Source organism: Cajanus cajan, chromosome 11, assembly GCF_000230855.2.
Source record: "Cajanus cajan strain Asha chromosome 11, NIPB_CcT2T_4, whole genome shotgun sequence".
In the NCBI taxonomy this organism is placed as follows: Eukaryota; Viridiplantae; Streptophyta; class Magnoliopsida; order Fabales; family Fabaceae; genus Cajanus; species Cajanus cajan.
This window is the reverse complement of record NC_138527.1, coordinates 86,439-111,080: the sequence shown is the minus strand read 5'-3', so window position 1 is coordinate 111,080 and position 24,642 is coordinate 86,439. Positions and strand designations below refer to the sequence as shown.

At 33.3% G+C, this 24,642-nt stretch overlaps 2 long non-coding RNA genes and 1 pseudogene across 3 annotated transcripts; all 3 read left to right on the top strand.

Annotated features, from left to right (window-relative positions):
* The first annotated feature begins 349 nt into the window (after nt 1-349).
* On the top strand, nt 350-12,629 carry LOC109790240 (uncharacterized; annotated as a pseudogene). Its single transcript, XR_014430627.1, has 7 exons — nt 350-368; nt 8,009-8,067; nt 8,209-8,301; nt 9,178-9,235; nt 9,426-9,560; nt 9,656-9,712; nt 12,396-12,629. The product of XR_014430627.1 is annotated as an uncharacterized LOC109790240 (transcript).
* Nucleotides 12,630-15,213: 2,584 nt separating this feature from the next.
* On the top strand, nt 15,214-20,154 carry LOC145953190 (uncharacterized). The gene is made up of 5 exons (XR_014430737.1): nt 15,214-17,003; nt 17,089-17,634; nt 17,720-18,263; nt 18,349-19,382; nt 19,445-20,154. It is a non-coding gene; the product is annotated as an uncharacterized LOC145953190 (long non-coding RNA).
* An 84-nt stretch (nt 20,155-20,238) lies between these two features.
* LOC109794795 (uncharacterized) lies at nt 20,239-22,675 on the top strand. The gene is made up of 4 exons (XR_014430779.1): nt 20,239-20,779; nt 20,865-21,410; nt 21,496-22,040; nt 22,126-22,675. It is a non-coding gene; the product is annotated as an uncharacterized LOC109794795 (long non-coding RNA).
* The last annotated feature ends 1,967 nt before the right edge of the window (nt 22,676-24,642 follow it).

Below are 24,642 nucleotides of genomic sequence, written 5' to 3'. Positions count from 1 at the left end.
TGCATATACTAACTGTTTTTTTTACATGATTTAAGTTTTTTTTTTCTGTATACATACTTCATTATTTATGAATACTTTCAAATTTATCACTGTAGATATATTTTAGTTAAATAATATATTATTTTATATTTTAATAATAAAATAATAAATAAATATTTAATTAAATTTAATTCCAGTATAGTAAAATAATTAATGCTTAAATTCATTTTTGATTCTTATAGTTTCAGGAATATACAATTTTGATTCTCTGAATATTTTTATTCCAAATTTTACTCTCATAGATTTCAAAATTAAACAATATTAATTTATTTATTAACATGTCATCCAAAATTAAATTAAAAATATTAACATGCCTGTGAATGTTACTGGTAGTTACCTAGTCACATAAAAAAATAATGGTATTAAAAATTAAAAAAATATTTTAAGAGATTATAAATTTTAATTGAAATCAAAAGGAAACATAACATATTTGAAATTAAAAGCAATATTTTCTTTGCATAAAAGCTAACATAATTAAGTAACCGTAAGATAGTCATTCACAAGTATGTTAATATTTTTTGTTTATCTTTTATGGTTTGTTATTGAATGCTTAATTTTGAAAACTAAAAGGATCAAGTTTGCTTTAAAAAAAATTATAAAGACTAAAATCACACATTTATAAAACTATAGAAACTAAAAGTAGATTTAATACAATAATTAACTACAAAACATTCTACAGTTTGATGGAACTACTTGGAGAAGATTGATGAATCTTCAAGTGCTCCATTCCAAGATCTTTAAACTCTTGAGGTTGACCACGAATTTGGATGAGGAACTCCTTTGAAGAAGCTTCAATGGAGAAGAATCACCAAGGAGGTTCGGTTACTCCATGAAAGAGTGAAGCTAAAAGGTTGGAAACCTTTGAGAGAAACTTAGAGAGAAAGTTTCTCCACGAAATTTAGGACTTTAAGAGGAGAGAATTTGAGTCAAATTCTGATTTCATATCTCAAAAAGTGAACTACAATGAACAATTTAGAAATATATAGGGAGAGGTAGCTTGTAGAGGAAGCTAACCTTAACCATGGTTCACTAGGAACCATGGTAAGGTGTAGCTAACCATCCATGATTTCTAAAACTTGTAGGAGAAGCTAACCTTGACCATGGTTCACTTAAGAACCATGGTAAGGTCAACCAAACCTACTAAGGTTTTAGAAGCTTGGAAGGAACGCTTCAAAGCTTGTAAGAGAAGCTAGAAATTTCGGCTAAGAATAAAAGGAATGAGCTAGGCGGGCAAGGCTCAAAAATGCTCCATGATTTATTTCAAAAAATATTTGATTTGATTTAGTTAGGTTCATCATATGATGATGAGACCTACCTAAATCAAATCTATGAAAAATTAGGAGCAAAATGAGTCTAATATGCAAAATTTTGCCTAGGCCCAGTTCTGGCCCAATTACTAGTCACACCATCAAGCATTGCTAAATGCCACCCCTTTTTCCCTACTGAAAATATAAAATGAATGTATCAACAAAGGAGGTTAAATGGAGTTAAACTCTCCAAGTAACCCACCCTAAAATCAATATACAATTACTAGTTAAAAGCAAATAAAATGTCTCACAAATACAAAGACAAAAATAAACCTATACAAAGAGACTACTATATGTACAAACATATGAAAGGTCTTTAATATCATCCCATTTCTCTGGATTCTTTTAAGATATCACCTCTTGGATTCCTTGGCCTTGACTATAGTCTATCACAGTTTTAGTTATCCTAACAAATGAAAAATTAACTTTAGATTAGAAATATAAAAACAACAAATGAAAAATTTAAAATAAATTTAAAATTGTGACAATAAAATTAAAAGTTAAAAATATTATTTTAGTTTTTATAAAATTTAGTATTATATAATAAATTAATATGTATAAGAAAGTAACCAACACTTATTGACACACAAACTTATTAAAAACTAGAAAAATATATCATTCTTGCCAGTCGTCATTTTTTATATTATAAATTATCACAATATTTAAATATTTATTATTATTTACTCTGTCTCTGTATATTTTATTTAAGAATTTTATGATAATTATTCTTTTAAACCAATACATTTTTAAAAAAATATTTTTATAATATGGAGAGTGGAAATTGAAGATTAAATAAAAATAAAAATTAAAAAAATATGTAATTTTAGGAGAGAAAAATAAAAATAAATGAACCTAATTTTATTTGTTTGCAAAATGAATTGAACGACGTTGTATGAGACTGCATAAATGCCTCACCTCACCTGACCCTCACCCAACGTTTAAGCTTTTTGATAGAACCATGGGCAATCCTTGGTTATGTTTTCTCAAACTAAATCAGCTACTTAAAGCCACGTTTTGACCATGACCCAATGTCGTCAAACTCACAACCCAAAAACTCCTTAACCCTGCTTTTCCTCACCAAATCACTCTCTAATCGCTTTCTCTCTCACTTCTACTTTCTAAACAAACTCACTTTTGCCAACTCTTTCTCATGGGTTTTCTATTATTCATTCTCAGCTTATTTTCTTTTATTAACACCTGTTCTGCTAATCCCGTCTGCAATCATGGTTTTCATTCCCACCCATTAAAATTGCCCAAGAATGACAAGAGTGTTGGGTAAGCGTTTCTCATTCTCAATTTCACTTTCCGCTTTCACATTTTCGATTTCATGTTCCACTTTTGCATTCTCACTACACGTTCTGTTCTTTTCTTCTGAAGGCAATCGAAATTTTCTCCTCCGTTCAGTGAGTTCTCAAACCCCAAATAAAGGTTGGGTATGCATGATCTATGTCCTGTAAGAGAAAGAAAAAGAATTTTTTATATAGTTTTGAATGTTGCTAATTTTGCTGTTACTTTATCTTTATTTCTTAATGTGTACAAGAATCTGAAGGAGACTCTCAAGAGAGTAAAAAGAATTATATCAAGACACTTCTTTCAATCAACCGACTACGGATCTCAATATCTAATCTGATTGCTACAGGTTCAAATCGTAATTGTTATTATCATGTTCCTTGGGCTTGCTTCTCTATGTTTTTGGTCTTGTTATCTAGACAAAGTTGTGAATTGGCCGTGATGAGCAAACTCTCTTAGCTTCTTTAGGCCAAGCTGAGTAAATTAGTTTAAATGACCAAGTCTTGTGAGGCCAGAGTGAATATTAATATGTGAATCTGGTCTGTTGCTGAAATTGGTATCAGTAATTTCTGGTGAAGATATTTCCCCTAATTCTCATACCACTCACACACATGAGCACAGGCTGGGATTAATATATTTTCTCGTAGCCATAAGGATCATTTATAGTTCAGTCTTATTTTTGAAAACAGCCATCACCGATCTAATTGTCTATTAACTTTTTTATAATTTGTTGCATGTAATTTTTTTTCCTTTCAAACAGTTACCATATTTTAGAACGTCATTACAGGGCTCAAAAATACAATTAAACACAAATATGACACGAAACCTTTATGACACAACATATAAAATTAACATAAAATGAAATTTAAAATTACAAGATTTAGAAAGGAGAATGAGTTATTATAAATATAATAAAAATTTAGAATGAGATTGAGTTCTTTTTCTAGCATTGCATCTAAGGTGGCAGTCAGAATCATGGACACTATTGTTTTTGTTAGGATATAGTACATATATTGTTTTTGTTACACTACAGTTTGTGTAGCTCTATTGTAGACTACATATATTGGGGATCAATTATCCGATATTTTAAGAAAAGAAGAAATAACACATACTATAAATGCAATCCATCTTTCCTTTCGATGGCTGGGAATCAGATAGGTATAACTATGTATCAAATTCAAAAAGAATCATGAAAGAAAAGTTTAAAGAAGAAAATTGCCACATTTCATTCACTCGAATTTGTTGATTCTTAATCAGCTATGACCAGAAACATAACAACATAGACCAAAATCGTAACTTTCCTTTTTGCTATTTTTCATTTTCATTGTAGCTGCAACTCTTAGTGGTGGGGGTTCTATGTCTCTAGCATTGTAGTAAGTATTGCACAATTCATGATTCGTATCGTAGAATATGATATGATTCCGAGGTTCAGCTACTCACCGCTATCCAGATTTCAAACATTGTTTTGTATTATGTGATCTCCTGTATAATTTTGACTAAACATGGTGAACGAGAACTAAATGAAGTTTATTCAACGGAGCCACTAGGATATAGAAGTATTGAAATTCCAGGAGGCTTTACTCAATTATACTGGATAGGTGTTGAGGCTTTGAGATGTACATTATTTTTTGACTTTGGCTAAATCCTTGATCTCACATACTTGAATCTTGAGCATCTTCACCTTAAATACATGATAAACAAACTAAGGTAGGCTTGTACAATTGGTTATGCTCTTGGGAAACATCGGGCTATTATATTAGAGGATTTTTTCTCATCCTATTATAGACATACATGACCTTTTATTTGTCTAATATAAATTGATATATTATTTACCTTCTATCTAGACTTTCTGTATAATGGCTACTCAAATATCTACTATACTGTTGTTGTTTTTAGTGTTGGCCACTCCATGTGTGACCTGGGATCAATAAATTTCACTCTATGCTCTTCATTGTGCTTATGTTTGTCTTGACTTCTTTTTATGTTATTCCTTTACTTAAAGCCAAGGATCTACAGCTGCTATCTTTTTAATCTTCAAGGGATGATCATTTTGATCCCTATTATTTTATTTCTTTATAAGAATATAGCTAATTTCTTTCTTGCCTCTGTTTCAGTTGTGGTTTCCTATGTACTCTATTCTTCAGCTATTGTGATATATCAATTATCCAATGGCATGTTAAAGATTAAATTTAGTTTGTTTGCATTCCCAGCTTTTTATTTTGTGACCTGGTTTTGTAGAGTTAATTTTATTTTTGCTTTTGTATTTTGCAGCCTTGAAGACTTCATTTACATGTCTAGTGTTGGTGAATTCAGAAAACGTCTTCAGCTTCTCTTTGCTTTCCTTTGTCAAAACCATATCTGTGCATGCTCTAAAATTATTTCCTCGCATAATTTGATTTTATTGCAGTGAAGTTTTCTTGAAAACAAAAAAAGGAAAAAGTCATGAAAGCCCATGGAAATTTTTACTTCAATGCCTCCTAATTCCCCCAAAAACAAAGTTATTTTTTTGTTCTTTTGACACATCATATTTTAATGTTAATATTTTGAGTTTCTGATGAGGATCGGTTACATACCTTTAGTGATTCGTTGATATTGGGTATCAATCTAATCAAAAGTAATAATCAATACATTTTCTTTGAAGAAAGGAATTTCAACCGGTCATTTCTTGTAATTTAATGTCTCAAATGTAATTTAATGGATTTCTTGCAACTACTCTGGCTCAATATAAATCTATGGAAGTAATGATCTTCATAATGATCATAATGCTCTTGACTTTCCTATCAGGCATCCCTTTAGCAAAATCAAGATAGTAATAAATGACAGATTAAACTTATATTATCTCCTTAAGCATCTTTATTCATTTTTGTTTTTTGTTGTTGGTCATGGTACTCTACCAAAAGCCACATTGAAATTTCCACCCTTTATGAGTGCATACATCATCACACAGCACTACTCAATCTTATTTCCATCTCAATATTCTTTTGTTCTATTTGTTTATTTTTTGAGAGATATTCTTTGTTGTATTTGTTTATATTTTTGAAAGGGAGAGGGTTCATCTCCAACAAAACAAAACAAATTTAGTTTTACTATCCAGATAGTAAATAGTAGTGAAGGATTGCACATGTTAAACAGAATTTTAGAAGACACGAAGTCTTGTTTTGAAGGGTTTATTGCTTCCTTCATTATCAGTTCTGTGTATCTTGTTGTGGTATTATTCTTTATAGTAGTGAAATAGGTTACTTAAGTTGCATGGTTTCATGTAAAATGCCATTATCAATTTTATTTATATGTTATTAAAATTATTTATATAATAATGATCCTATGTTATTGTATGTATATTGTTTAATGCTAGGTGATAGATCGATGCAGTTGATCTAAAGAGCAAGCACAAGTGAAAGCTTAAGATAGCGAATTTATTCAACCAGGGTGTTTTTATCGCCTAATATAATGTCCCTTTTTTTTTAATTGCATTTCCTATGCTCATTTTAATCTTTAGCTAGTGTCATGCATAGGATTTATGTTGTATTATAAAATAGTTAATACTTTTTTATAATACAACATAAATCCTTGATATTGTGCTCATGCAGTGTTAGAGATCTGTTGAGGTCTTTGAAGATAATTGTGAGTGTGAAGCTAAAAGTCACTGTAGCATTGCAAACACGGATGATATCTATGAGGTAGTTTCATTTTAAGCTTTTGATTGCAATAAATTTTCTGTTTTTATTTCCTCTATAGCTTTTAGAATTTTAATCTTTTCATATTATTATTAACTAAATAATAATTACTAAAATTATTTTTATTCAAATATTTTTTTTAATTTAAATGTTAATGGATATAGCAAATCAAATTACATCACTAAATAAAAACATCTATCTTCAAACAACATAAAGGGAAGTTATGTTTCTAATTATAAAGTGAGAGATAAATTCTCTGCCAAAAAGAGAGAAACAAAGAATAAGTTTATGATTTTTTTTTTAATATTATTGTGCTATTCCCCTTTTTTTTGTTTGCAATAAAGTATAACATGTAGATAGTGTACATGTAACGATATTGGATGAGCTAGTTAATTGTTTGCTTAAACTTGTTCAATAAGATATAGATTTAAATTTTAAATTTTGAATTAAATTGACATTTTAACCCAATATGATCTTTGTAACTATAATTAATTATTTTTTAAATTGAAACTTATAGAAAAGATCATGCCTTACTTTCCGTTTGAAAATAATTAAAAGTTGACAACATATGTGAAGTTCATTATATTCTTTTAGCATGTATAAGAAACTGACCCAAAATAAATTATTTTTCTTTACATATATTAATGGTCCATTTATTTAATGTAAAAACATTTTTTAATATAATAAATATTTTTTTAAATGTTTGTCTAAACCGAGTATTTTATAAGTAAGAAACTGTTTATTTTTTAATAATTAAATAATTATTTTATAATCATTTTTTTAAAATTTTAAACAAATTGTTCCAATATCAATTATAGCATTCAAATTTATAGAGAATAATTAAATAAGAGAACTTTTGAATTACTAGGATTTGTATTATGACATAGAATTAAAGTAAAATATTCAACATCTTAAATTTAAACTTTAGAATCGTTAATTGTAATTTTTACTGGTAAAAACAATTACAAAGCTTCTATGAAAACTAAGTGCGTTAAAAATAATAATTTAATTAATATTTATATAAATTCTTTAAAAATTTATCTAATCAAAATATTATATCGTGGGATATTCATATATCACTATTCTTTACTATTAACCATGTATGTAGTGTTGTTATCGTCATTCAGAATATTTTGGTTTATGTTCAACAACTTCTCAAAATACACATAATAGAAAATATAAATTCTAATACAACCCGATTTGTTTATGTTAAAATATTAAAAAGAAGGGAAAGAGATATAAAATCAAAACAAATTGATTGTCTAAAGTAAAATTACAAATATAAACATTAACTAAAATTAACAAGTAAAATTGAAATTTTAGTAAATTTATAATACATATACAATTATGCTTCACCCATCTAGTTTATCTTTCACTTTAGGAAAAAGTATTGATTATTCAATAAACAACTTTATATTGATAATAAAGTGATTTTACTGCTGCTGATCATCGCTTATCATATAGAATATATATCAGGCTATTTATTCATGAAATAAGAAAAGGGAATTGAACAGCAAAGAAACATTATATAATCTAAAGCATTTTAACAAGAAAACATTATTAAGATGTGAAATCTTGGTTCACTTGATGAGATATACTTTTGTAACTTCTGAAATACTGACCTACTTCATTTGTTCATTCATTTTGGTATAGATGTTCAGAAAATGCTTCTTAATTACCTTTTATTTGTTTTTACAGAGATACGTTTAGATGGGGAAGAGTGGAATCATGGTCTACTAGCTACAATAAGAGAGCGGGTATTGGTTTTTTTATTGTTACTTTATTTCACTCGGTGTTCTGCTATTTGACCTTGGTGGTCTTTGTAAATATCAATTTGTTTCAGTTTCACTGATGTTGTAGATAATAATGATTGATACATTAAATTTTTCCCCTGTCAGGTGCATATGGAGGCAGACAGAAAAGCAATGCATGGGGATGCTGATATATTAGCATGTCCTCAGGAAAAAATTACATATAAAATTGGAAACAAGGTAAGTTATATGATGAAGCCTGCCCAAAACACTTCTTGTTGCAAATGACTTATTATTTTTCAGTAAAAACTAAACACATTATACTTGTAAAACTTGAGCATAGATTTACAAAATTCTTGACAAAGCCTGAGAAGATAAGATAGGCACATCGGACAAGGTAAAAGATTATAAGTTGGTGGTCATGTATATTTCAGTTGTGTTAGAGTGGAGAACTGGAAAATTTAGGAAGTGTTTTAAGAGGAGTTAGGGGTATATTTTATAAGGATTTTGATTCTTAATATTAGATGCTGTGATACTAAAATTATAAAATACCTGCTCAAGGGTTTACAGATGTATATTACGGACTAGCAAACAAACTTTTGAAATTTGGGGGCATTGTATTGTATGGATTGATTGGATTGTAGGTTCTGTATTTGACATTGATGTACAAATATTATTGTTATTAGTGCTAGGAATTGTTGGTGAGTTAGAAACTATTAGTTCTGATTTCTGCAATTGTGGTGATAGTGGATGGAACAGAGCACTTTCACTTTTATGTGTGTCTCTTTTAACTTGTTATGTGATTGGATTATGGCTCCTCTTTGGTATTATGCTCATGGCTTTTTCAAGGAAGCTGCCCTTCTGTGCAGAGTGATTGGCGGCCTTGCTGCATGCTATATGTTTTCACGTTTCTTGTCATGACTTGCTTTTTATCTTTCCACTAATTTACTTCCTCATTTTGTGTTTTTAACATTTTATTAACCAACCCTCCAAAAAATATTAAAAGACTTTGGTATGCCTAGTTGTTCGTAACTTTTCTCAAGATCATTTGGCATTTTGTGTGAAAACTTCATGACCAGATAGTCTTTTTAAATTTGATTGTGTATTTGTAAGCAGGTAATTTGCTGTTTGGAAGGGGCAAGAATTGGTGTACAATATGAGACATCTTTTGCTGGTAATTTGGAACCAAATTTCTGAACTTAAGTTATTCACGAAAACTATCATGTTAATTTAACTCATAAGATGGCATTATAAATTATCTGATAGAGGGTGGGACTTTTTCTATTTGCCTTTTCCTGTTTGTCTTTTCCTTTTCCATCTGACCAGACGATGATAAATGATAAAGCCTGTTTGTTAATTTCCAGGTGAACCTTGTGAGTTTTACCATTGTGTGCTGGAGAGCAAGTCATTTCTTGAAAAGATGACTGTCCGTGAACACAGTTCCATTTTTCCTGCCTATACGTGAAATAGAAAATGACCTCCTTTCATCCAATGCAATGGTAAAGTCTTCTATATATATATATTGCCTTTACAAGATGTTCATTTCAACTTTCTTTTCTTTCTAATAAGCATTGTTTTATTGGTTTGCTTTCAGAAATTCATAGATCATGTTGGAGATCTATTGCAGGCTTTTGTGGATCGACGGGAACAGGTAAAATGCCCATGAGAAAGTTTGATGTGTTTATTTTTTTTGGAGTAACATCTTGTCTTCACAATCCACATGTATTTGCTGTTACTTATGGGGCAAAGTTTTACACTTATACAATCATGCAAAACAAGTACTTTCTGACTATTTTATATCCATATTCCAGAAACCTTATATTAGCATTTGGCTTATCTGTTCTCTATAGAGAGTTTATGCGAGTTTACCCAAGTTTATCTAGAAAAAGAATTTGATGGAATGGTACCAAAGAAAAGAAACATACTTAAATATGATTTATTGACTTGGAAAAGCTTATGATTGAGTGTCAATAGAAGTGTTGTGGAGTGCTTTGGAAAAGAAAAGTTTTGTGTGACTTACATTTAGGCTATACAAGATATGTATGATGGGATAAGTACTTGTTTGAGAATCCCAAAAGGTGAGACTAAGGATTTCTTATAGAACAAGGATTACAGCAAGTTTAATATAGTCATGGATGTGCTGACCAGGGAGATACAAAACACTATCCTTTATTGCATATTTTTTTTGCAGATGATATATGGTTTTGAATTTTGATTGAGGAATTAAGGGAAGCAGTTAACTCTACTGGAACTTTGGAGAGACTTTGAAAACAATTGATGTTCACTTAAGTAGAAGTAAGATAGTATATGCTGTGCAATTTTAGCAAGAGACAAGAAGAGAAAATGTCATACCTTATGTTTCAAAAGTTTAAATATTTGGGACCAAAACCCCAAAATGATGGGGAAATTAATGAGGAGTCACACATATGATACAAGCGGTATTGCTAAAATGGAGAAAGGTATTGGGGGCTATTTGTGATCACAAAGATCCTATCAAACTCAAGTAAGTTTTATTGTACTACTATATGTTCGGCTATACATATGTAGTGAATGTTAGACTTAAAGGTGGTAGTGATAGGATTGAGAATGTGAAGATGAATGTATGACTATACAAGAAAATATACTATATGAAGAAAGATTGGTACAACTCCAATTGAAGAAAACATATCAGAAAATTGATTAAGGTAGTTTGGACTGTTCAAATGGGAGGCACTAGTTGAAGAGAAGGACATTGGAGAAAGTTGTCAAGAGAGATCTCACGATAAATACCATATATCTAAAACTTGGTCATTAATTGAGTCAAATAATGACCTTGTAGTTGACTTCACCTAGTGGGATAAAACTTAGTTATTATTGACCAACGATATTGAATAATTCACTAACTGAATTTATAAAAAAAGAAATATTTTATAAAAAGGTTAGTAAGAGAATATAATTTGTTTTGGGCTAAACCATCCCTATATGAAATATAATCCGTGAGCTTTGCAGACCAACACGGGTGAGTGAAAATCCGTATGACAAAACAGTAGTATATTGAATTTTTTTTAACGTAAAAAGGTATGCACAAATTAAAATTAAAATAAGAATTGATCAAATAAAAAAGGATGAACACATTAATTTTTAGTTTTTAACTTTGAAATATTACATAAATTTTGTTCATGAATAAAAAAAAATTGATCAACAATAATTAATATAAATAATTTGACATTTGTAATTATAATTAAGAATTAGAATTCAGTTTTTAATTTGGATGTAAAAGTTTTGATTAAAGATACTATTTTAAATCTATATGAACTCAAATGAGAAAAAAAAGTAAAATTAGAATTATGTTATATGTTTAATTATAGTGGAAATATTAAACTATTGATTAATTAAAAATAATTAAAAATAATTTAAAAATAATAATAATAATAATAAAAATAGCAACTGTACTATACATATTTATTTCTTGACATATTGGGAATTTATATATATTTAAATTAAATTGGTGTGATTATTGTCCGTGGCCACAGAGGAACATGCAAAGAAAGAAAGCGATCCCTACATATTCCCTATTAGAGAAGAGACTATAATAATAAATACTTTTATTATTTTTGTATTGATATTGTATACTTTTCTGTTTTTCTGTTTTCTGTTTAGTATTGCCAACTCATCAAGTTGGTTAGGTTTGTTAGATCTATATCTGTAAGTGATATCCTACAGATATCACTATCTTATTCTCTGATCATAATACAGTCTATTGAAATTCTCTCAATCTCTTTGTCAATTCTTTCTCTCATATGGTATCATCGTGAGCACGGTGAGATCCGGGCTTCTCTTTTTTTTTTCGTGAGCACGGTGATACAGTCTATTGAAATTCTTTCTCTTTGTCAATTCACGGTGATCATAAACAAAGTTGTTATTGCACGAAATATCATGTAAGGGGTGTTTTTGTATTGATTTGCTCGATGTTAAATGATGTAATACCTTTGTTGAATAATATGTCATTGCTTCTGTTGGCAGGTATGTTGTGGGACACTATCCTCGATTATGAAGAGCTCATTGGAAGTTTCTACAAACTGTTGTGAATTAGTTGTTTAAGTTTATGCATGAGACTCATCCTGGAGTTCAATTTATGTTTTCTTCCTATGTTTTCTGTCCTTCCTTTTCTTATATCATAATCTTTGTTTATATGTGTGCGTGTGCCACTGTTTGTGTGCTCTGCGTGCTCATTTCTTTGTGCTTTGTGTCTGTACTCTGTGCTGTGTGTCTTTGTTTGCCTTTGAGTCCTTGTGTGCATGTTGTGTTTTGTATGTGTTTCTATGTGCGTGTATCTATCTTTTTTGTGTTCACAGGTGACAGCCCTTCAGTTTGGAAACACTACTAATATTCTTGAGGCATATTCATATGGTTCAAGTGACGAACAAGTAAGTCTTTGTATGATGACAAAACTGAATCCTAACATACTCACATCATGTTTATGTGGCAGGAAATTTGCGATTTATTAAATCGCTGTGAAATCAAAACGGGAAAAGATAACAAAGTTGTTATTGCACGTAATATCATGTAAGGGGTGTTTTTGTATTGATTTGCTCGATGTTAAATGATGTAATACCTCTGTTGAATAATGTCATTGCTTCTGTTGGCAGGTATGTTGTGGGACACTATCCTCGGTTTTGAAGAGCTCATTGGAAGTTTCTACAAACTGTTGTGAATTAGTTGTTTGAGTTTATGCATGAGACTCATCCTGGAGTTCAGGTTATGTTTTCTTCCTGTGTTTTCTGTCCTTCCTTTTCTTATAACATAATCTTTGTTTATGTGTGTGTGCGTGTGCCTCTGTTTGTGTGCTCTGCGTGCTCATTTCTTTGTGCTTTGTGTCTGTACTCTTTGCTGTGTGTCTTTGTTTGCCTTTGATTCCTTGTGTGCATGTTGTGTTTTGTATGTGTTTCTATGTGCGTGTATCTGTCTTTTTTGTGTTCACAGGTGGCAGCCCTTCAGTTTGGGAACACTACTAATATTCTTGAGGCATATTCATATGGTTCAGGTGAGGAACAAGTAAGTCTTTGTTAGATGGCAAAACTAAATCCTAACATACTCACATCATGTTTATGTGGCAGGAAATTTGCGATTTATTAAATCGCTGTGAAATCACAACGGGAAAAGATAACAAAGTTGTTATTGCACGTAATATCATGTAAGGGGTGTTTTTGTATTGATTTGCTCGATGTTAAATGATGTAATACCTCTGTTGAATAATATGCCATTGCTTCTGTTGGCAGGTATGTTGTGGGACACTATCCTCGGTTTTGAAGAGCTCATTGGAAGTTTCTACAAACTGTTGTGAATTAGTTGTTTGAGTTTATGGATGAGACTCATCCTGGAGTTCAGGTTATGTTTTCTTCCTATGTTTTCTGTACTTTCTTTTCCTATATCATAATCTTTGTCTATGTGTGTGTGCGTGTGCCTCTGTTTGTGTGCTCTGCGTGCTCATTTCTTTGTGCTTTGTGTCTGAACTTTGTGTTGTGTGTCTTTGTTTGCCTTTGAGTCCTTGTGTGCATGTTGTGTTTTGTATGTGTTTCTATCTGCGTGTATCTGTCTTTTTTTATGTTCACAGGTGGCAGCCCTTCAGTTTGGGAACCCTACTAATATTCTTGAGGCATATTCATATGGTTCAAGTGAGGAACAAGTAAGTCTTTGTATGATGGCAAAACTGAATCCTAACATATTCACATCATGTTTATGTGGCAGGAAATTTGTGATTTATTAAATCGCTGTGAAATCACTACGGAAAAAGATAATAAAGTTGTTATTGCACGTAATATCATGTAAGGGGTGTTTTTGTATTGATTTGCTCGATGTTAAATGATGTAATATCTCTGTTGAATAATATGCCATTGCTTCTGTTGGCAGGTATGTTGTGGGACACTATCCTCGATTTTGAAGAGCTCATTGGAAGTTTCTACAAACTGTTGTGAATTAGTTGTTTGACTTTATGCATGAGACTCATCCTGTTGTTCAGGTTATGTTTTCTTCCTATGTTTTCTGTCCTTCCTTTTCTTATATCATAATCTTTGTTTATGTGTGTGTGCGTGTGCCTCTGTTTGTGTGCTCTGCGTGCTCATTTCTTTGTGCCTTGTGTCTGTACTCTGTGTTGTGTGTCTTTGTTTGCCTTTGAGTCCTTGTGTGCATGTTGTGTTTTGTATGTGTTTCTATGTGCGTGTATCTGTCTTTTTTGTGTTCACAGGTGACAACCCTTCAGTTTGGAAACACTACTAATATTCTTGAGGCATATTCATATGGTTCAAGTGAGGAACAAGTAAGTCTTTGTATGATGGCAAAACTGAATCCTAACATACTCACATCATGTTTATGTGGCAGGAAATTTGCGATTTATTAAATCGTTGTGAAATCAAAATGGGAAAAGATAACAAAGTTGTTATTGCACGTAATATCATGTAAGGGGTGTTTTTGTATTGATTTGCTCGATGTTAAATGATGTAATACCTCTGTTGAATAATGTCATTGCTTCTGTTGGCAGGTATGTTGTGGGACACTATCCTCGGTTTTGAAGAGCTCATTGGAAGTTTCTACAAACTGTTGTGAATTAGTTGTTTGAGTTTATGCATGAGACTCATCCTGGAGTTCAGGTTATGTTTTCTTCCTATGTTTTCTGTCCTTCCTTTTCTTATAACATAATCTTTGTTTATGTGTGTGTGCGTGTGCCTCTGTTTGTGTGCTCTGCGTGCTCATTTCTTTGTGGTTTATGTCTGTACTCTGTGCTGTGTGTCTTTGTTTGCCTTTGATTCCTTGTGTGCATGTTGTGTATTGTATATGTTTCTATGTGCGTGTATCTGTCTTTTTTGTTTTCACAGGTGGCAGCCCTTCAGTTTGGGAACACTACTAATATTCTTGAGGCATATTCATATGGTTCAAGTGAGGAACAAGTAAGTCTTTGTATGATGGCAAAACTGAATCCTAACATACTCACATCATGTTTATGTGGCAGGAAACTTGCGATTTATTAAATCGCTGTGAAATCACAACGGGAAAAGATAACAAAGTTGTTATTGCACGTAATATCATGTAAGGGGTGTTTTTTATTGATTTGCTCGATGTTAAATGATGTAAAACCTCTGTTGAATAATGTCATTGCTTCTGTTGGCAGGTATGTTGTGGGACACTATCCTCGGTTTTGAAGAGCTCATTGGAAGTTTTTACAAACTGTTGTGAATTAGTTGTTTGATTTTATGCATGAGACTCATCCTGGAGTTCAGGTTATGTTTTCTTCCTATGTTTTCTGTCCTTCCTTTTCTTATATCATAATCTTTGTTTATGTGTGTGTGCGTGTGCCTCTGTTTGTGTGCTCTGCGTGCTCATTTCTCTGTGCTTTGTGTCTGTACTCTGTGCTGTGTGTCTTTGTTTGCCTTTGATTCCTTGTGTGCATGTTGTGTTTTGTATGTGTTTCTATGTGCGTGTATCTGTCTTTTTTGTTTTCACAGGTGGCAGCCCTTCAGTTTGGGAACACTACTAATATTCTTGAGGCATATTCATATGGTTCAAGTGAGGAACAAGTAAGTCTTTGTATGATGGCAAAACTGAATCCTAACATACTCACATCATGTTTATGTGGCAGGAAACTTGCGATTTATTAAATCGCTGTGAAATGACAACGGGAAAAGATAACAAAGTTGTTATTGCACGTAATATCATGTAAAGGGTGTTTTTTATTGATTTGCTCGATGTTAAATGATGTAATACCTCTGTTGAATAATATGTCATTGCTTCTGTTGGCAGGTATGTTGTGGGACACTATCCTCGGTTTTTAAGAGCCCATTGGAAGTTTTTACAAACTGTTGTGAATTAGTTGTTTGATTTTATGCATGAGACTCATCCTAGAGTTGAGGTTATGTTTTCTTCCTATGTTTTCTGTCCTTCCTTTTCTTATATCATAATCTTTGTTTATGAGTGTGTGCGTGTGCCACTGTTTGTGTGCTCTGCGTGCTCATTTCTTTGTGGTTTATGTCTGTACTCTGTGCTGTGTGTCTTTGTTTGCCTTTGAGTCCTTGTGTGCATGTTGTGTATTGTATATGTTTCTATGTGCGTGTATCTATCTTTTTTGTGTTCACAGGTGACAGCCCTTCAGTTTGGAAACACTACTAATATTCTTGAGGCATATTCATATGGTTCAAGTGAGGAACAAGTAAGTCTTTGTATGATGGCAAAACTGAATCCTAACATACTCACATCATGTTTATGTGGCAGGAAATTTGCGATTTATTAAATCGTTGTGAAATCAAAATGGGAAAAGATAACAAAGTTGTTATTGCACGTAATATCATGTAAGGGGTGTTTTTGTATTGATTTGCTCGATGTTAAATGATGTAATACCTCTGTTGAATAATGTCATTGCTTCTGTTGGCAGGTATGTTGTGGGACACTATCCTCGGTTTTGAAGAGCTCATTGGAAGTTTCTACAAACTGTTGTGAATTAGTTGTTTGAGTTTATGCATGAGACTCATCCTGGAGTTCAGGTTATGTTTTCTTCCTATGTTTTCTGTCCTTCCTTTTCTTATAACATAATCTTTGTTTATGTGTGTGTGCGTGTGCCTCTGTTTGTGTGCTCTGCGTGCTCATTTCTTTGTGGTTTATGTCTGTACTCTGTGCTGTGTGTCTTTGTTTGCCTTTGATTCCTTGTGTGCATGTTGTGTATTGTATATGTTTCTATGTGCGTGTATCTGTCTTTTTTGTGTTCACAGGTGGCAGCCCTTCAATTTGGGAACACTACTAATATTCTTGAGGCATATTCATATGGTTCAGGTGAGGAACAAGTCTTTGTATGATGGCAAAACTAAATCCTAACATACTCACATCATGTTTATGTGGCAGGAAATTTGCGATTTATTAAATCGCTGTGAAATCACAACGGGAAAAGATAACAAAGTTGTTATTGCACGTAATATCATGTAAGGGGTGTTTTTGTATTGATTTGCTCGATGTTAAATGATGTAATACCTCTGTTGAATAATATGCCATTGCTTCTGTTGGCAGGTATGTTGTGGGACACTATCCACGGTTTTGAAGAGCTCATTGGAAGTTTCTACAAACTGTTGTGAATTAGTTGTTTGAGTTTATGGATGAGACTCATCCTGGAGTTCAGGTTATGTTTTCTTCCTATGTTTTCTGTACTTTCTTTTCCTATATCATAATCTTTGTCTATGTGTGTGTGCGTGTGCCTCTGTTTGTGTGCTCTGCGTGCTCATTTGTTTGTGCTTTGTGTCTGAACTCTGTGTTGTGTGTCTTTGTTTGCCTTTGAGTCCTTGTGTGCATGTTGTGTTTTGTATATGTTTCTATCTGCGTGTATCTGTCTTTTTTTATGTTCACAGGTGGCAGCCCTTCAGTTTGGGAACCCTACTAATATTCTTGAGGCATATTCATATGGTTCAAGTGAGGAACAAGTAAGTCTTTGTATGATGGCAAAATTGAATCCTAACATATTCACATCATGTTTATGTGGCAGGAAATTTGTGATTTATTAAATCGCTGTGAAATCACTACGGAAAAAGATAACAAAGTTGTTATTGCACGTAATATCATGTAAGGGGTGTTTTTGTATTGATTTGCTCGATGTTAAATGATGTAATACCTCTGTTGAATAATATGCCATTGCTTCTGTTGGCAGGTATGTTGTGGGACACTATCCACGGTTTTGAAGAGCTCATTGGAAGTTTCTACAAACTTTTGTGAATTAGTTGTTTGAGTTTATGGATGAGACTCATCCTGGAGTTCAGGTTATGTTTTCTTCCTATGTTTTCTGTACTTTCTTTTCCTATATCATAATCTTTGTCTATGTGTGTGTGCGTGTGCCTCTGTTTGTGTGCTCTGCGTGCTCATTTCTTTGTGCTTTGTGTCTGAACTGTGTTGTGTGTCTTTGTTTGCCTTTGAGTCCTTGTGTGCATGTTGTGTTTTGTATGTGTTTCTATCTGCGTGTATCTGTCTTTTTTAATGTTCACAGGTGGCAGCCCTTCAGTTTGGGAACCCTACTAATATTCTTGAGGCATATTCATATGGTTCAAGTGAGGAACAAGTAAGTCTTTGTATGATGGCAAAACTGAATCCTAACATATTCACATCATGTTTATGTGGCAGGAAATTTGTGATTTATTAAATCGCTGTGAAATCACTACGGAAAAAGATAACAAAGTTGTTATTGCACGTAATATCATGTAAGGGGTGTTTTTGTACTGATTTGCTCGATGTTAAATGATGTAATATCACTGTTGAATAATATGCCATTGCTTCTGTTGGCAGGTATGTTGTGGGACACTATCCTCGATTTTGAAGAGCTCATTGCAAGTTTCTACAAACTGTTGTGAATTAGTTGTTTGACTTTATGCATGAGACTCATCCTGTTGTTCAGGTTATGTTTTCTTCCTATGTTTTCTGTCCTTCCTTTTCTTATATCATAATCTTTGTTTATGTGTGTGTGCGTGTGCCTCTGTTTGTGTGCTCTGCGTGTTCATTTCTTTGTGCCTTGTGTCTGTACTCTGTGCTGTGTGTCTTTGTTTGCCTTTGAGTCCTTGTGTGCATGTTGTGTTTTGTATGTGTTTCTATGTGCGTGTATCTGTCTTTTTTGTGTTCACAGGTGACAACCCTTCAGTTTGGAAACACTACTAATATTCTTGAGGCATATTCATATGGTTCAAGTGAGGAACAAGTAAGTCTTTGTATGATGGAAAAACTGAATCCTAACATACTCACATCATGTTTATGTGACAGGAAATTTGCGATTTATTAAATCGTTGTGAAATCAAAATGGGAAAAGATAAGAAAGTTGTTATTGCACGTAATATCATGTAAGGGGTGTTTTTGTATTGATTTGCTCGATGTTAAATGATGTAATACCTCTGTTGAATAATGTCATTGCTTCTGTTGGCAGGTATGTTGTGGGACACTATCCTCGGTTTTGAAGAGCTCATTGGAAGTTTCTACAAACTGTTGTGAATTAGTTGTTTGAGTTTATGCATGAGACTCATCCTGGAGTTCAGGTTATGTTTTCTTCCTATGTTTTCTGTCCTTCATTTTCTTATAACATAATCTTTGTTTATGTGTGTGTGTGTGTGCCTCTGTTTGTGTGCTCTGCGTGCTCATTTCTTTGTGGTTTATGTCTGTACTCCGTGCTGTGTGTCTTTGTTTGCCTTTGATTCCTTGTGTGCATGTTGTGTTTTGTATATGTTTCTATGTGCGTGTATCTGTCTTTTTTGTGTTCACAGGTGGCAGCCCTTCAGTTTGGGAACACTACTAATATTCTTGAGGCATATTCTTATGGTTCAAGTGAGGAACAAGTAAGTCTTTGTATGATGGCAAAACTGAATCCTAACATACTCACATCATGTTTATGTGGCAGGAAACTTGCGATTTATTAAATCGCTGTGAAATCACAACGGGAAAAGATAACAAAGTTGTTATTGCACGTAATATCATGTAAGGGGTGTTTTTTATTGATTTGCTCGATGTTAAATGATGTAATACCTCTGTTGAATAATATGTCATTGCTTCTGTTGGCAGGTATGTTGTGGGACACTATCCTCGGTTTTTAAGAGCCCATTGGAAGTTTTTACAAACTGTTGTGAATTAGTTGTTTGATTTTATGCATGAGACTCATCCTAGAGTTGAGGTTATGTTTTCTTCCTATGTTTTCTGTCCTTCCTTTTCTTATATCATAATCATTGTTTATGTGTGTGTGCGTGTGCCACTGTTTGTGTGCTCTGCGTGCTCATTTCTTTGTGCTTTGTGTCTGTACTCTGTGCTGTGTGTCTTTGTTTGCCTTTGAGTCCTTGTGTGCATGTTGTGTTTTGTATGTGTTTCTATGTGCGTGTATCTATCTTTTTTGTGTTCACAGGTGACAGCCCTTCAGTTTGGAAACACTACTAATATTCTTGAGGCATATTCATATGGTTCAAGTGAGGAACAAGTAAATCTTTGTATGATGACAAAACTGAATCCTAACATACTCACATCATGTTTATGTGGCAGGAAATTTGCGATTTATTAAATCGCTGTGAAATCAAAACGGGAAAAGATAACAAAGTTGTTATTGCACGTAATATCATGTAAGGGGTGTTTTTGTATTGATTTGCTCGATGTTAAATGATGTAATACCTCTGTTGAATAATATGCCATTGCTTCTGTTGGCAGGTATGTTGTGGGACACTATCCTCGGTTTTGAAGAGCTCATTGGAAGTTTCTACAAACTGTTGTGAATTAGTTGTTTGAGTTTATGCATGAGACTCATCCTGGAATTCAGGTTATGTTTTCTTCCTATGTTTTCTGTCCTTCCTTTTCTTATAACATAATCTTTGTTTATGTGTGTGTGCGTGTGCCTCTTTTTTGTGCTCCTCGTGCTCATTTCTTTGTGCTTTGTGTCTGTACTCTTTGCTGTGTGTCTTTGTTTGCCTTTGATTCCTTGTGTGCATGTTGTGTTTTGTATGTGTTTCTATGTGCGTGTATCTGTCTTTTTTGTGTTCACAGGTGGCAGCCCTTCAGTTTGGGAACACTACTAATATTCTTGAGGCATATTCATATGGTTCACGTGAGGAACAAGTAAGTCTTTGTATGATGGCAAAACTAAATCCTAACATACTCACATCATGTTTATGTGGCAGGAAATTTGCGATTTATTAAATCGCTGTGAAATCACAACGGGAAAAGATAACAAAGTTGTTATTGCACGTAATATCATGTAAGGGGTGTTTTTGTATTGATTTGCTCGATGTTAAATGATGTAATACCTCTGTTGAATAATATGCCATTGCTTCTGTTGGCAGGTATGTTGTGGGACACTATCCACGGTTTTGAAGAGCTCATTGGAAGTTTCTACAAACTGTTGTGAATTAGTTGTTTGAGTTTATGGATGAGACTCATCCTGGAGTTCAGGTTATGTTTTCTTCCTATGTTTTCTGTACTTTCTTTTCCTATATCATAATCTTTGTCTATGTGTGTGTGCGTGTGCCTCTGTTTGTGTGCTCTGCGTGCTCATTTGTTTGTGCTTTGTGTCTGAACTCTGTGTTGTGTGTCTTTGTTTGCCTTTGAGTCCTTGTGTGCATGTTGTGTTTTGTATGTGTTTCTATCTGCGTGTATCTGTCTTTTTTTATGTTCACAGGTGGCAGCCCTTCAGTTTGGGAACCCTACTAATATTCTTGAGGCATATTCATATGGTTCAAGTGAGGAACAAGTAAGTCTTTGTATGATGGCAAAATCGAATCCTAACATATTCACATCATGTTTAGGTGGCAGGAAATTTGTGATTTATTAAATCGTTGTGAAATCACTACGGAAAAAGATAACAAAGTTGTTATTGCACGTAATATCATGTAAGGGGTGTTTTTGTATTGATTTGCTCGATGTTAAATGATGTAATATCTCTGTTGAATAATATGCCATTGCTTCTGTTGGCAGGTATGTTGTGGGACACTATCCTCGATTTTGAAGAGCTCATTGGAAGTTTCTACAAACTTTTGTGAATTAGTTGTTTGACTTTATGCATGAGACTCATCCTGTTGTTCAGGTTATGTTTTCTTCCTATGTTTTCTGTCATTCCTTTTCTTATATCATAATCTTTGTTTATGTGTGTGTGCGTGTGCCTCTGTTTGTGTGCTCTGCGTGCTCATTTCTTTGTGCCTTGTGTTTGTACTCTGTGCTGTGTGTCTTTGTTTGACTTTGAGTCCTTGTGTGCATGTTGTGTTTTGTATGTGTTTCTATGTGCGTGTATCTGTCTTTTTTGTGTTCACAGGTGACAACCCTTCAGTTTGGAAACACTACTAATATTCTTGAGGCATATTCATATGGTTCAAGTGAGGAACAAGTAAGTCTTTGTATGATGGAAAAACTGAATCCTAACATACTCACATCATGTTTATGTGGCAGGAAATTTGCGATTTATTAAATCGCTGTGAAATCACAACGGGAAAAGATAACAAAGTTGTTATTGCACGTAATATCATGTAAGGGGTGTTTTTGTATTGATTTGCTCGATGTTAAATGATGTAATACCTCTGTTGAATAATATGCCATTGCTTCTGTTGGCAGGTATGTTGTGGGACACTATCCACGGTTTTGAAGAGCTCATTGGAAGTTTCTACAAACTGTTGTGAATTAGTTGTTTGAGTTTATGGATGAGACTCATCCTGGAGTTCAGGTTATGTTTTCTTCCTATGTTTTCTGTACTTTCTTTTCCTATATCATAATCTTTGTCTATGTGTGTGTGCGTGTGCCTCTGTTTGTGTGCTCTGCGTGCTCATTTCTTTGTGCTTTGTGTCTGAACTCTGTGTTGTGTGTCTTTGTTTGCCTTTGAGTCCTTGTGTGCATGTTGTGTTTTGTATGTGTTTCTATCTGCGTGTATCTGTCTTTTTTTATGTTCACAGGTGGCAGCCCTTCAGTTTGGGAACCCTACTAATATTCTTGAGGCATATTCATATGGTTCAAGTGAGGAACAAGTAAGTCTTTGTATGATGGCAAAATCGAATCCTAACATATTCACATCATGTTTAGGTGGCAGGAAATTTGTGATTTATTAAATCGTTGTGAAATCACTACGGAAAAAGATAACAAAGTTGTTATTGCACGTAATATCATGTAAGGGGTGTTTTTGTATTGATTTGCTCGATGTTAAATGATGTAATACCTCTGTTGAATAATGTCATTGCTTCTGTTGGCAGGTATGTTGTGGGACACTATCCTCGGTTTTGAAGAGCTCATTGGAAGTTTCTACAAACTGTTGTGAATTAGTTGTTTGAGTTTATGCATGAGACTCATCCTGGAGTTCAGGTTATGTTTTCTTCCTATGTTTTCTGTCCTTCCTTTTCTTATAACATAATCTTTGTTTATGTGTGTGTGCGTGTGCCTCTGTTTGTGTGCTCTGCGTGCTCATTTCTTTGTGGTTTATGTCTGTACTCTGTGCTGTGTGTCTTTGTTTGCCTTTGATTCCTTGTGTGCATGTTGTGTTTTGTATATGTTTCTATGTGCGTGTATCTATCTTTTTTGTGTTCACAGGTGGCAGCCCTTCAGTATGGGAACACTACTAATATTCTTGAGGCATATTCATATGGTTCAAGTGAGGAACAAGTAAGTCTTTGTATGATGGCAAAACTGAATCCTAACATACTCACATCATGTTTATGTCGCAGGAAATTTGCGATTTATTAAATCGCTGTGAAATTACAACGGGAAAAGATAACAAAGTTGTTATTGCACGTAATATCATGTAAGGGGTGTTTTTGTATTGATTTGCTCGATGTTAAATTATGTAATACCTCTGTTGAATAATATGCCATTGCTTCTGTTGGCAGGTATGTTGTGGGACACTATCCTCGGTTTTGAAGAGCTCATTGGAAGTTTCTACAAACTGTTGTGAATTAGTTGTTTGAGTTTATGGATGAGACTCATCCTGGAGTTCAGGTTATGTTTTCTTCCTATGTTTTCTGTACTTTCTTTTCCTATATCATAATCTTTGTCTATGTGTGTGTGCGTGTGCCTCTGTTTGTGTGCTCTGCGTGCTCATTTCTTTGTGCTTTGTGTCTGTACTCTGTGCTGTGTGTCTTTGTTTGCCTTTGAGTCCTTGTGTGCATGTTGTGTTTTGTATGTGTTTCTATGTGCGTGTATCTATCTTTTTTGTGTTCACAGGTGACAGCCCTTCAGTTTGGAAACACTACTAATATTCTTGAGGCATATTCATATGGTTCAAGTGACGAACAAGTAAGTCTTTGTATGATGACAAAACTGAATCCTAACATACTCACATCATGTTTATGTGGCAGGAAATTTGCGATTTATTAAATCGCTGTGAAATCAAAACGGGAAAAGATAACAAAGTTGTTATTGCACGTAATATCATGTAAGGGGTGTTTTTGTATTGATTTGCTCGATGTTAAATGATGTAATACCTCTGTTGAATAATGTCATTGCTTCTGTTGGCAGGTATGTTGTGGGACACTATCCTCGGTTTTGAAGAGCTCATTGGAAGTTTCTACAAACTGTTGTGAATTAGTTGTTTGAGTTTATGCATGAGACTCATCCTGGAGTTCAGGTTATGTTTTCTTCCTGTGTTTTCTGTCCTTCCTTTTCTTATAACATAATCTTTGTTTATGTGTGTGTGCGTGTGCCTCTGTTTGTGTGCTCTGCGTGCTCATTTCTTTGTGCTTTGTGTCTGTACTCTTTGCTGTGTGTCTTTGTTTGCCTTTGATTCCTTGTGTGCATGTTGTGTTTTGTATGTGTTTCTATGTGCGTGTATCTGTCTTTTTTGTGTTCACAGGTGGCAGCCCTTCAGTTTGGGAACACTACTAATATTCTTGAGGCATATTCATATGGTTCAGGTGAGGAACAAGTAAGTCTTTGTTAGATGGCAAAACTAAATCCTAACATACTCACATCATGTTTATGTGGCAGGAAATTTGCGATTTATTAAATCGCTGTGAAATCACAACGGGAAAAGATAACAAAGTTGTTATTGCACGTAATATCATGTAAGGGGTGTTTTTGTATTGATTTGCTCGATGTTAAATGATGTAATACCTCTATTGAATAATATGCCATTGCTTCTGTTGGCAG